Source organism: Montipora capricornis, chromosome 6, assembly GCF_036669925.1.
Source record: "Montipora capricornis isolate CH-2021 chromosome 6, ASM3666992v2, whole genome shotgun sequence".
Classification (NCBI taxonomy): Eukaryota; Metazoa; Cnidaria; class Anthozoa; order Scleractinia; family Acroporidae; genus Montipora; species Montipora capricornis.
Genome location: NC_090888.1, coordinates 54,122,792 through 54,132,791, shown reverse-complemented (window position 1 = coordinate 54,132,791; position 10,000 = coordinate 54,122,792). Strand labels below are relative to the sequence as shown.

At 38.7% G+C, this 10,000-nt stretch overlaps 1 protein-coding gene across 1 annotated transcript in view; it reads left to right on the top strand.

The window, feature by feature from the left end:
• The first annotated feature begins 7,943 nt into the window (after window positions 1-7,943).
• The window catches only part of LOC138052506 (bombesin receptor subtype-3-like), a 32,384-nt gene continuing 30,327 nt past the window's right edge, over window positions 7,944-10,000 (top strand). Inside the window, exon 1 of the mRNA XM_068899035.1 lies at window positions 7,944-8,049. The gene's annotated coding sequence lies outside the window, so the exon portion shown is untranslated. The remainder of the gene's footprint in view (window positions 8,050-10,000) is intronic.

Genomic DNA, 10,000 nt, shown 5'->3' with positions numbered 1-10,000 from the left:
TATGGCTAAATCGTAGAATAGTATACACCGTTTTAGGGGTAGTATTCTCGGATTTACCACTAACATTTTGACCTATTTTACAATTCATCTCCGATTCCACGTATTTTACATCCATATTGTTCGATTTACTCTAGGAATTATTCTCCGATTCTACGAGTCTACCTTAAGATGCTTTAGAAATCATTTTCCGATTCTACAATTCTTCCGATTCTACGATTTTACCTTAAGATACTTTAGAAATCGATTTAACATAACTGTGGACTTTGTCGTTGTGTCCGTTCGGGCGCAACTCTTTTAGAATCGAATAATCGGAAGAAGCGGTTAATAATATATAGATTTTGCCAAGCCCAATAGCGGAGCTCTCGTGTAACTTATTCTTGCCTAAATTACCCCCTGCTTGAGCCTGCGCTCCAATCAAAAACCAGTGCCTGGTCCGCGGTCAACTTAAAAAAAAACGGCCTAGATGAGCTTTAAACTTTAGCCCGGGATATGGTAACGTGATTCTGGTTAGCAGATACCTTGTTTTGACAAGTGTCAATTGTCAATTACATGGACATCCAATATCAAAGATGTTCCCTCCAAAGAAAGTGGGTTGCACCACTGAGTTTTACATTAGCATACATGGAGGGGTGAACACACGGTCGTACGGTAGTACGATGACCAGAACCAAAGTTTCTCGCACAGATGGATAACCAGATTTTTTTTTATCTATGGTTCTCCGCACGGGAGCCTTCGGTGCGCGGAGCTCCAACGCGTTCCAAACTAAATTGTGGCATTACATTTTTCAAAATTTCAGACTAATTACTTAGATTCAGTCGGAAAATAGCTTATTCTAACGAGTAATCCTGTGATTTCTGCCGGATTAATGAATTTAAAGCAAGGAATCTTAGGGGTTTCTGCGGAAAAAAGGGTAAAAATGTCAAAAACGTACATCAAGATATTACACGGAGTTTGAAAATTGCTTCCTTAAACAGGAGAGAATTTTCTATGTGTAGTCGTAATCTCAAAATCGTGTTAAAATTGAGCAGAAAGAATTCTTGTTTCCGTCGGATGCCCAAATTTTCTAAGATAAAAGTTTTATCTCGAGATTTTGGGACTATCGTAACTCGGAAAAAATAGGGAATAGCTTCTTCGAAGCATTGCGACCGCCAACCTTTGAATTTCGGAGCTTTAAAACCACCCAAAAAGTTTCCGAATTCCGGAACCCCAAAACCATCCAAAGAAGTTTCCGAATTTCGGAACTCCCAAAACCAGCCAAAGAAGTTTCCGAATTTCGGAACCCCAAAACCAGCCAAGGACGTTCCCAAATTTCGGAACCCCAAAACCACTCAAAGACATTTTGGAATGTAATTTATCTTCAAATCTCGTTATTAAAAGAACGATTACAACGATTAAGACTTAAGTCGCGGTAATTTCCTAAAATTCAAGAAAACATTTTTTTTTATTTACGGTATGAAAAACAGAAAACTGCGGTTAGTCGTTCAATGCAAACCCAAATGATTGCTGGCGAGCCTTAGCGAAAAAACTCAAAATTTGTGGGATGTAAGATCGGAAGCATGCGCAGTCGATTGTGGCGTTATCATGTCAAATCCAGGGTATTGATACCAGTGATGACGTCACGTACACGTAGCAGGGAATCTTATGGCCTCACAGCCGTCGAGTCCGGTACTAGTGGGTCGTCATTGATCATCATTTAACCGTACATGTTCAGTCTTTGAACCTCTTACATTTGACCGTCGAGTCAAATTTTTCTTCAACGTCTTCAATCGTTGAGCGAAGACAAAATCAGTTCTCGAGCTAGAAAACGGGCAGTCGTCCTTCTTTCCTCAGAGTCACGCACGACGGATGAAATTATTATTTTATACAAATGCTAGTAGTAAAAAAAGAGGCGTGTCACGCAATCGTGCGCTCTACTATTTCAAAGAAAAATAAGAGACTGCTCGCAGTCTATTCTCAAGCACAACAATAAATTTAAATTGACGTTTGTTCAACGAGGCTCAGCATTTCTCAAAAGGTAACTCTTTTGCTGAAAAGGGGCCAGAAATTTCAGAAGAACAGAAGTTTAAATTCAAAAAATGAACTGACATGCCATTGTTTTGAAATTATCCCTTTGCTTATAAAATAGTAACGCCTGCCTTAAACTAAAGATATGTACACCTTTCTTAGCTCTTTTAATACTTTCACGCACATTTCCCGTACCCTCTTGCTTCAAAAAATTTTCAGCTGTCAGTAAAAAAAAATGCCAGTCACTGCTCTCAGTTTCCACGCCAGCACTCACTTTCACACTGAAACTCCTAGTCTCAATCTATATGATAAAAACCATGATTTTGGCAACGTGAAACCAGTTTCGTTTTATTATTTTTAACTCAATTCTTAACCACTAGAACTGCAATGCTGGGTAGTTGTCACAGAAGTACACAACAGAAAAATACAGAAAGAATGCTGCCGTTTGTCGCTGGCACAACCATGGCACTTAATCGTCTGAGTACACAAGTGAAACCGAGCGGATAACTTCGAACATCAGCCAGCACAGATTCAGTCTTATTGGAATCTGCAAATATTTCTGGATATTTGTGTTTGCAACAAACGGCATACTGACCATACTCTAAAAATGCTGCTTTCGGGCCCCGAATCAACCAAAAAACAACTATCAAATCAAATCAGTTTTTGTTTTAATTATGAAACGCGTTTCTCTCAGATTACCTTCAATCGCTCGTCTTTCTTGTCACTTCTTGAAGGGGAAATCACGGTTCAGAACATCACCAAGCTCTTTGCCATCCCTCTTTGGAGGACGGTTAGCGGAGTTATCAATAACAATTTTCTTATTTTCATTTTCAACAAAATACCACTTCAATGATGAAATGGTATATGAAATGAATCATATATGAACTGCGGATATGAAATCAAGTGAAGCTATGATCTTCGCAGTTATGAGCGCAATTTTTGCAATTGCGTAGAGAAGCCTGAAAAATTCAGGACTTCAACGGGGTTTGAACCCGTGACCTCGCGATTCCGGTGCGACGCTCTAACCAACTGAGCTATGAAGCCACTTGCCATTCAGGGGCACCCAACGAATCTGTTCCTCACATTATCTGTTCCCCAGAGAAATCTTGCTGGCTGCCAAAAATACAGGTGTTTCGATGAGCTGGCTGGGAAATTTTGTTATTGATAGAGGTTTTGCCTGGGAATTACTGACTTTCAACCCGAGCTGGCTGTAGAAACTCTGAAGACTGAGGACGACTAAAAAAAAAGAAAAAAAAAGAACTCCTTCCCTCTCCCAGAGAGTAGTCACAAACATGCGACGGCTGGTCAGAGTGATTGCGCTTGCGGAAAAAACCTGTTTTGTCCCGGTTTTGTCGCTTTTGTTCCGTCGTTTTGGATCGAGGGATTTGAAAGCGCGTGGAATTCCTGGCTGGGAAATAAATTTGATCAGCTGGCTGGGAAACCAACCAATTTTATCTAGCTGGCTGGGAAATTTCTTGTGTGTCTTGCTGGGAAAAAGGAACAGATAATGTTTTCCCAGCAACACTGAAAAACACCTGAAAATGCCTTAATAACATTTATTTTCATTAACTGGGGTATAATAATACATTTTACAACAAATTGGTCGTTGGGTGCCCCTGGCCATTGAATGATCGTCAGTGCAGACCGCTCTTCAAAAACTCATCGCGGATTAGTTGGATGACATACCTGAGGTGAGTTCATACAAAGATGCGAATATATTCCCCTTCATTTAGAACAACAATGAACAAAGACTTTCTGTTGTAAAGGCCACACAGGCCTACACATTTGAAAGACTGAACTGGAAATTACGAGACAAGATCATGTTTAACCCTTTCAGCCCCGAGAGTGCCAAATGGCACTTATAGAGTTTACTCTGTCTAACGCCAGACGATTTTACTCGTCAATGGGGAACCCCTCGGGGCTTAAAGGGTTAAGCTAACAGCATCAAAAAATTATGTCCCCGTTTAACCCTTTCAGCCCCGAGAGTGCCAAATGGCACTTATAGAGTTTACTCTGTCTAACGCCAGAAGAGTTTACTCTGTCTAACGCCAGACGATTTTACTCGTCAATGGGGAACCCCTCGGGGCTTAAAGGGTTAAGAGGCAACTATTTTGTTGAAAGTTCAAGATTAGATATACAATATTTTCAAGAAATGATGTTATTTCAGATAATGGTGGCTAAATAAATTTTCATTGCAGAGAAACTAAGCAAGGAAGTGACAAAGCTGAATTTGCAGACCAGCTAAGAGAGAGAGCTGCTTTGTTTGGAGGCACCCAGTAACACAATTATATGCATTTTATGTCAATATTTAATTGTTTTTTTCTTTAAAAAGGAATTTCACCCCTCAAACCGTTTTGAAAACATAAAGCGGTCTCTAAACGCATTCCAAGTTAGTAAACATCGTTTTTTTTGTAGGATAAGAGTTGAGGAGTCCGAAATTCGGAAAAACCTTTCAAGTTAAGTGATATAATCTTCGTTTTTCCTCGGATAAGAGTCGAGGTTCCGAAATTCGGATGGCATTCCAAGTTAAGTAGTAATCATCATTTTTTTGTCGAATAAGAGTTGGGGGTCCGAAATTCGGAGGGCATTTCAAGTAAACTAGTAATTATCGTTTTTTACTCTGATAAGATTTGAGGGGTCCGAAACTCGGAAAGCCTTTCAAGTTAAGTAGAAATCATAGTTTTTTGTCGGATACGAGTTGAGGGTTCCGAAATTTGGAAGGCATTTTAAGTTAGGTCGTAAGCATCGTTTTTTTTGCCAGATAAGAGTTGAGGGGTCCGAAATTCGGAAGACCATTTCAATGTAAGTTGGTAATGATCGTTTTTGCATTGAAAAGTGTAAGGGGTATCCGAAATTCGGAACGTCTTTTTGTAAGTACTAAACTGTGTTCTAATATAGTTAGGTTTGCTCAATGGAAGAATAAAATGGTGATTTTTGACCGAATTGTGTTTTTTTAAATCGTGACTTGTGTAAACTTGACGGAGACCTTAATTTTCTCCGATGGAACACCCATCTTTGCTTGGATTGGCAAAATCGCTCAGTGCGTTATGGTTGTTCTGCACCGAATTTCTCTAAAATGTAATGCCACAGATTAGTTTGGAACGCGTTCTCCGCTAAAAATCGGTAAAATCGGAAGAATCGTATGTCAAAAGAGGATCTAAATAACCGGAGAATCGGAAGAATTGTATGTCAAAACTCATATTTTGCTATTGTCCTAATTAGCCATGATCACATCCTTCTGCGAGCAATTAAGTATGTATGATGAATGATTCATATCATAACTTACGGCTTTAGCCCCTCAGTTTCATAACGAGTGTGATTGAAGCAATCAAGTGAAAGAAGGGCCAGTGTATAAGCTTTGGAATGACGACCTTTACCTGTCAACCTTAATCCATTAACACCTAAAGCGCTCATTGAATAGGCGAGCAAAATCGTCTGGCGTTCAGAGTAAAATCTACAAGTATCACTCCTCGGAGTCAACGGGATTAAAAGTTGTTAACTACACCTTTAATGGTAATGAGTTTCAATTTTAATAATGAAAACACTCGTTTGAGCTGTCTAAGATGAGCAAGTTTTCGTGGACTAATTGACGCGAACTTAATGATTAGAGTGAAGTGGCTCCTTGAAATTCACAGCCATTTAAGCAGCGTACAAGATGGTGTGAATAACTGTAAAACGGCCAAAAAATTCCTAGTTAAAAGTAAAAATTTAAAAAAATTAACTTTTCGTTGTAAAAAACACAACCGTTAAAAAAATGAGTGGCACCTTCCCTCAGGACGATCCAAGACCGGTTTCCAAAAGGGGGACCTGACAGGCGCTGTTACGGATTGAAAGACTCGTTGACCAAAAATAGTTGACCCAGGTCGGTCTCCACCCTGGAGTCACCTGTCTGGTTTATGTAGACTAATCAAGTTGACAGTCTTTGTTTCAGCCATCTTTAGATATTCTCCAATTTCTTCATCCAGTGTGTGCACGTGTATGAGAGTCGAACGATGGCTATATTGAAAGGTGTAATTTATATCTATCCAACAGGAGAGGAGAAGCCAATAGAATGATATGAGACCAGACTGAATTAAAGTCCAAGAAGAACACCATTTTAAATAAATGAAAGTATAAGAAGCCATTAAGCTGATGGCATGCTTGTGTTTTCAGGCCATTTAACAAGCATACTCGGCACATTACCAACAGAAAATATAAGAATGTTTGTTGTACTTCGCAACTCAAATACGTTTTCCGATTGGAGGAGAACATGTCACGTTTCATGGGTCAAAAGTCGCTAACTCCCCAGGCAAACAACGACTTGAACTTTCGACTCGCTCGTAATCAGGAGGCGCACCTTTGAAACAGCGGCAAATTCCGTGTAAAAATCCGTGCATTGTTCTATTTTGAGTGGGGAGGTACAACAAAACACTTAATGACTGACCCTACGGGAAACAGTGAGCTTTGTCTCTCCTCGACCGTTAATGTCTGTTTCCCTTGGGGCCAGTCATTAGGTGCTTAATATATGTTGTAGGTAACTTGTATGGCGTCTTTCCCTCTTTTGCTCTACGTTAAGAAACACGCTGTTTAAGTAAACTATATTCATAATGATTATTGTATTTGTACAATATAAGAGGAATACATCAACAGTATGCCCTATCCAATCTTAAATTAGTACTTTCTTTAATTAATTCATTAGAAGATGGTCCTAAGACTAAATTGGAATATAAGGTTTGAAAAAAGGAAGAAAGGATTATTAATCTGATGAAACTTTCATGTTAATCGTAACGGGAAAAAAATTACCTTTAGCCGTAAACTGTATACGTCACTGCCCCATTGAGATTCTCAACTATTGTCGAAACATGCTCCAGTTAACATCCTCCAGGTTATAGCTCTGAGAACTTTTAATGTTTGAGGAGTTAGTGAAATAGTCACACTGAAATAGTCACACTGATTACTCTGAACAGCCGAAATCAGATTATAAAACAACGCAGCATACACCCTCGGGTTCAAATAGCGTTCTTTGCAATGCACTAAAATCGAGTTTGGATCTCTCCACATGCATGTCGCACATGCGCAATACCAATTAACGCTGAGATTAGGATTGCGGGTTCTTCTTATTCGTCCGCAAAAAAAAAATGAATAGAACAACCCTCTGATTTATTTAGAGGCGAGGAAAATAATGTTTCACTAGTTCCTTTTCTGAATCTCATTTGAATTGCCCCATTAATTCACTGCAACGTGATCATTCTTCAAAAAGATGGGTTCGTACATATAGTAGTTGTACGTCCGCATAATAGAAGGACTTAGGAAAACGATGAAGAAGTGAAGACCTTGAAAGACAATGAAACCCTTTTTTAATCGATACCAAAATACAATTCTACATTCGATACAATCATGGTCGAAAAAAGAGGTATATAATACTTCCACTGTATATAGAGGATATTACATGAATGGCCGGGCGAGGATACGAATTTCGTTTTTGAGTGAGCTTCAACATCAACACGAGAAGACAAAATTCGTTTACCCAAGCTGCCATGTAATGTTATGTTTATTATCATAATAGATACCGATGAAATGTCTAGGTTAAAAACAACTTGTTTTATTCCTTTTCGAATTGGCGAAAACTGGTTACCAACAGTTAAAGCAACCAGTATGTTGTGTAACGTAAAAAAAACTGAGATAATTATGATAATGTAAATTGAGCCATAAAAATTAAATTCAACTGTGCCTGTCCGTGCGTCTGAGGGCGAATTGTGCCTTTTATTCGCTAATCATGTTAGTAACCATGATGACACCTTTATCCTTTATGTGAAAGATAAAAATAATCTATTCGATGCGCGCGATGAAGTTTTGAAAACTTCTAAATCATCATAAATGACAGGCAAGTGCATGCAAGCTGTAAATGGACTGTACGTGTTAGTTTCAGTTGATGTCTGTCATGCAGTGGTGGCTTTAATATGCTGCTTCATTTAGAAACAGTCACAACTGGGTTGGTTTGTTCGATATTATTTTTACGCACTTGAGGGAAGCCAAGACCTTCCCACATACACCTTTTCCAGAATGGTATGTATTCTCTTTATAGCGACATTTATCAGTTTTGAGCGTTTATGAGAGAAGATTATTATAAATTTCAAGCGCGCAGCCATGTGACTGGAATAGAGATGACAAAAAAGTTGTGTAAAAAAGAAGGATCAGTTGATTACTAAAAGTCAAAGAAGTTGCAACCGCTTGCGATTGTTTCAGTACTCAAACAATTTTATTGAAGTCTTCAAGTTGTGTGATGAATCGTTTATATTCGGTTTTAATATTCCACGACGCTGTAGAAAAAGAAGGTGACATGAAACGACTTCCTGTCAAAAAAGTTGTTTTCAAGTTAGCTTTAATTGGTATTCAAACCACTAAACAATTAACAATGTTTGAATTTTGAAGACATGTTATCTACGGAGCCCATTAAGTGTCATCCAAATTTACACTCATGTTTTCAGTTTTCGCGACTTTTTTCGCTACTTTTTTCACGACTTTTGCGGTTGACATCATTGCGGGCTCGCTTGTTGTATGCCAAAATGGCTGCGACGAGATAACAAACGCAAGGAGTGACAAGCAACACTGATTACCTTCCTGTGTGAAAACATGTATAGAACCTTTTATAGTTTTGCTCTCACAAGCAAATCTTTTAAGAATTTTCCTTTTTCGCACGAAATGATTGGTGGTTCTTTAAAAATTTGGCAAAGTAGAGGTTGATTTCGAATTAAATATCATTTTGTGAGTAAAGCTTCTTTTAAGTTTGACACTGATGCCTGGTATTGTGTCACAAAAGGTAAAATATCTTTTTGTCTTTTGTTATTTCTTTTAAGCACTGATCCCTTCCTTGTGAATTTGATTTCTGATAGTAGTTTTTCTACCATATTGCGTGGGCAACCTCTGTCCCGCAAATGTCTTTTAAATTTCGAAATGTTTTCCTCGAAAGAGGAACAAACATACCACAGGAAGAGGGAATTGATATAGTGTGCACAGCATACGACAACTTTCACAAAAATAACCCTTCCATTCCTACAAAATACCTGGGGGAAATGCCTAGACTCATCCTTAGAGAAAATTCTTTCCAATTCAATGGAAGGCATTACCTACAAACCCATGGGACTGCTATGGGAACCAAGACAGCAATTTCTTTTGCCAATATTTTCATGGCTAAAATTGAAACAGAAATTCTAAGCAAAGTCGTCTCAAAACCTACGGTTTGGAAACGCTACATTGATGATGTCTTTTCCCTGTGGGACATAAGCAAACCGGACATAGAGACCTGCATCGAACAAGCAAATTTACATCACCCTACGATTAAATTCACGGCAGAAATATCTGACACTGAAACTGTGTTTCTAGACGATTCAAGTATCAATCAATCCTTGATGTAAAAACACATTTTAAACCAACGGAGATCTTCCAATATACGCATTTCACCTCTTGTCACCCGCCAAGCGTCAAAAACGGATTCGTCAAAGGTGAGGCCTTACGAATCCTCAGAACAAACTCCTTAAAGGAGACTTTTGGGGATAACATTTCGAAATTTAAAAGACATTTGCGGGGCAGAGGTTGCCCACGCAAAATGGTAGAAAAACTACTATCACATATCAAATTCACAAGGAGGGGCTCAGTGCTTAAAAGAAATAACAAAAGACAAAAAGATATTTTACCTTTTGTGACACAATACCAGCCATCAGTGTCAAACTTAAAAGAAGCTTTACTCACAAAATGAAATTTAATTCGAAATCAACCCCTACTTCGCCAAATTTTTAAAGAACCACCTATCATTTCGTGCAAAAAAGGAAAATTCTTAAAAGATCTGCTTGTGAGAGCAAAACTATAAAAGGTTCTATACATGTTTTCACACAGGAAGGGAATCAGTGTTGCCTGTCACTCCTTGCGTTTCTTATCTCGTCGCCGCCATTTTGGCATACAACAAGCGAGCCCGCAATGATGTAAACCGCAAAAGTCGCGAAAAAAGTAGCGAAAAAAG